The 4,420-nt window shown below is 35.9% G+C and overlaps 1 long non-coding RNA gene across 1 annotated transcript; it reads left to right on the forward strand.

Moving 5' to 3' along the window:
* Positions 1–223: 223 nt before the first annotated feature.
* Positions 224–707, forward strand: LOC149970254 (uncharacterized). The gene is made up of 3 exons (XR_016493610.1): positions 224–354; positions 447–508; positions 662–707. It is a non-coding gene; the product is annotated as an uncharacterized LOC149970254 (long non-coding RNA).
* Positions 708–4,420: the final 3,713 nt, after the last annotated feature.

A 4,420-nucleotide genomic window follows, 5' to 3' on the forward strand; every position in this document is an offset into this window, starting at 1 on the left:
CAAACCACCTTCCAGAATGCAACTTATATCAGTGAGTTCAACAAATTAGGCTTCATGAAGACATTTTTTTCCACTCTATAAAATAATCTCTTAATAAGTAAACATTCAACTGCTCCTGCTATCTAAATACTTTTTGAATGTTTTTGAATGTTGTTGAAACTCCTAAATTGTAGCAGTTCATTTGATCTGTTGCTATAGTGACCATTTTTTTGTGTGCTCACAGAACTTACAGATACTTCATTTGCCATCGACCTTGGTTTCAAAATAACCAATGTAACGCAGGAGTCTCTAAGTAATAGACTCACACTCACCAATGAGACCGAAACCCAGATACAGGATTCAATTAACAGACTAGTAAGATACTGTACTTCTACACATAAGATACATCCATGGGCATGTTCAGGTCATGATAGTAATTGACAACTTGATGTTTTGTCCCCTTTTAGCTCCATAAGGTTCTCAGTGAACCAGACGGCAAACAGTTTCAATTTCCCAACGCCAACTTCATGTAAGTACAACGTCATAACCTTGAACCAACCCGTCTTTCTCAACTGCACTCTTTAGAATTTCTGCAGATTTCATTTAGCTGCTGCTTGTGCAGCTAAACAGGATGAAAGGAACATGTTTAACTCTCACACAAAACCCATTTTTACGTCCACAGTGATGATGGCACTGAAATCACGGCAAACGTGACGTATGTATACAAAGCGGAAGATGTCAACCACCCTAGTGGTTTTCTACAGGAAGTCTTAAAAGTCTCAGGTATGCTGCTTTTGTTACCATACAGTTGTCATTTCTATGTTTATTTATGACAGTGAGTTATCAAACACCATGTAACGTGTATAATACTCAATCTCGAAAACACTTATATATCAATGTTATATGACATATTACAAGTTTATAATCCCTCTAAAATGTATTTCCATTTCTATTCTAGGTCTCCTGACCCCCACTGTTGCCCCAACAACAACAACAACTACCAACACCACACCACTTCCTACCCTTTTGACTTCAGTGACATCAACAACTAGGTAAGCAAGATCATTTATTATAATGTTTTCATACAATTCAATGAACACTTTGTCAAACAAGGAACCTTTGCAACAATGAACCATGTATATCCATGCTTGTGTCGTTAACTACTGATGTTTTAATTAAAAACATCCAAAATGTCAACCTTTCTTTAGAAAAGCTCTTTGAGTGCATCAATCGGTCAAAAGGCTTAATATAAATCCAATCCATTATAATTAATGTGCTTGCTGAAGGCAAGACCACTAGATTTCTTACATACTTTTTCTAATTATTTTAACATTTTCTAAACGTTCTAAACCAAAACAATTTAAATTAGTATAAATTAGCATATAATAACCCACCAAAAATAATATTAACTCTTGAACCGTTCCAGCTAGAGAGACCGAACCAACTTTCATATGTTCAGGCTATCCTTTCCTATCCTATCCTATCCATCAATCAATCTTTCCATCGACTTTCTTTTTCCAATTATAACCAGTCACTACCATTACTACTGCAGTGATTACCAATCCTGTAACTTATTTTACAACCATGATTACTTTAAGACAAGCTAGCAAATACACACATTTTCTTTAGGAAATGTAATTTTCCATGTATTATTATTTTCTCTTAGATTCGGCACAGTGGGAGTTTTTGTTAAACTGATATTCAAGGTCAAAACACCAGTCCCCACTGAGGATGATGTCCTTGGTGCCGTCAAGAAGCAATTGTCTCCTCAATTCACAACCACTCAAACCACCTTCCAGAATGCAACTTATATCAGTGAGTTCAACAAATTAGGCTTCATGAAGACATTTTTTTCCACTCTATAAAATAATCTCTTAATAAGTAAACATTCAACTGCTCCTGCTATCTAAATACTTTTTGAATGTTTTTGAATGTTGTTGAAACTCCTAAATTGTAGCAGTTCATTTGATCTGTTGCTATAGTGACCATTTTTTTGTGTGCTCACAGAACTTACAGATACTTCATTTGCCATCGACCTTGGTTTCAAAATAACCAATGTAACGCAGGAGTCTCTAAGTAATAGACTCACACTCACCAATGAGACCGAAACCCAGATACAGGATTCAATTAACAGACTAGTAAGATACTGTACTTCTACACATAAGATACATCCATGGTCATGTTCAGGTCATGATAGTAATTGACAACTTGATGTTTTGTCCCCTTTTAGCTCCATAAGGTTCTCAGTGAACCAGACGGCAAACAGTTTCAATTTCCCAACGCCAACTTCATGTAAGTACAACGTCATAACCTTGAACCAACCCGTCTTTCTCAACTGCACTCTTTAGAATTTCTGCAGATTTCATTTAGCTGCTGCTTGTGCAGCTAAACAGGATGAAAGGAACATGTTTAACTCTCACACAAAACCCATTTTTACGTCCACAGTGATGATGGCACTGAAATCACGGCAAATGTGACGTATGTATACAAAGCGGAAGATGTCAACCACCCTAGTGGTTTTCTACAGGAAGTCTTAAAAGTCTCAGGTATGCTGCTTTTGTTACCATACAGTTGTCATTTCTATGTTTATTTATGACAGTGAGTTATCAAACACCATGTAACGTGTATAATACTCAATCTCGAAAACACTTATATATCAATGTTATATGACATATTACAAGTTTATAATCCCTCTAAAATGTATTTCCATTTCTATTCTAGGTCTCCTGACCCCCACTGTTGCCCCAACAACAACAACAACTACCAACACCACACCACTTCCTACCCTTTTGACTTCAGTGACATCAACAACTAGGTAAGCAAGATCATTTATTATAATGTTTTCATACAATTCAATGAACACTTTGTCAAACAAGGAACCTTTGCAACAATGAACCATGTATATCCATGCTTGTGTCGTTAACTACTGATGTTTTAATTAAAAGATTCCAAAATGTCAACCTTTCCTTAGAAAAGCTCTTTGAGTGCATCAATCGGTCAAAAGGCTTAATATAAATCCAATCCATTATAATTAATGTGCTTGCTGAAGGCAAGACCACTAGATTTCTTACATACTTTTTCTAATTATTTTAACATTTTCTAAACGTTCTAAACTAAAACAATTTAAATGAGTATAAATTAGCATATAATAACCCACCAAAAATAATATTAATTCTTGAACCGTTCAAGCTAGAGAGACCGAACCAACTTTCATATGTTCAGGCTATCCTTTCCTATCCTATCCTATCCATCAATCAATCTTTCCATCGACTTTCTTTTTCCAATTATTACCAGTCACTACCATTACTACTGCAGTGATTACCAATCCTGTAACTTATTTTACAACCATGATTACTTTAAGACAAGCTAGCAAGTACACACATTTTCTTTAGGAAATGTAATTTTCCATGTATTATTATTTTCTCTTAGATTCGGCACAGTGGGAGTTTTTGTTAAACTGATATTCAAGGTCAAAACACCAGTCCCCACTGAGGATGATGTCCTTGGTGCCGTCAAGAAGCAATTGTCTCCTCAATTCACGACCACTCAAACCACCTTCCAGAATGCAACTTATATCAGTGAGTTCAACAAATTAGGCTTCATGAAGACATTTTTTTCCACTCTATAAAATAATCTCTTAATAAGTAAACATTCAACTGCTCCTGCTATCTAAATACTTTTTGAATGTTTTTGAATGTTGTTGAAACTCCTAAATTGTAGCAGTTCATTTGATCTGTTGCTATAGTGACCATTTTTTTGTGTGCTCACAGAACTTACAGATACTTCATTTGCCATCGACCTTGGTTTCAAAATAACCAATGTAACGCAGGAGTCTCTAAGTAATAGACTCACACTCACCAATGAGACCGAAACCCAGATACAGGATTCAATTAACAGACTAGTAAGATACTGTACTTCTACACATAAGATACATCCATGGTCATGTTCAGGTCATGATAGTAATTGACAACTTGATGTTTTGTCCCCTTTTAGCTCCATAAGGTTCTCAGTGAACCAGACGGCAAACAGTTTCAATTTCCCAACGCCAACTTCATGTAAGTACAACGTCATAACCTTGAACCAACCCGTCTTTCTCAACTGCACTCTTTAGAATTTCTGCAGATTTCATTTAGCTGCTGCTTGTGCAGCTAAACAGGATGAAAGGAACATGTTTAACTCTCACACAAAACCCATTTTTACGTCCACAGTGATGATGGCACTGAAATCACGGCAAATGTGACGTATGTATACGAAGCGGAAGATGTCAACCACCCTAGTGGTTTTCTACAGGAAGTCTTAAAAGTCTCAGGTATGCTGCTTTTGTTACCATACAGTTGTCATTTCAATGTTTATTTATGACAGTGAGTTATCAAACACCATGTAACGTATATAATACTCAATCTCGAAAACACTTATATATCAATGTTATATGACATATTAC

Source organism: Oncorhynchus mykiss, chromosome 30, assembly GCF_057628025.1.
Source record: "Oncorhynchus mykiss isolate SJ-2025 chromosome 30, ASM5762802v1, whole genome shotgun sequence".
Classification (NCBI taxonomy): domain Eukaryota; kingdom Metazoa; phylum Chordata; class Actinopteri; order Salmoniformes; family Salmonidae; genus Oncorhynchus; species Oncorhynchus mykiss.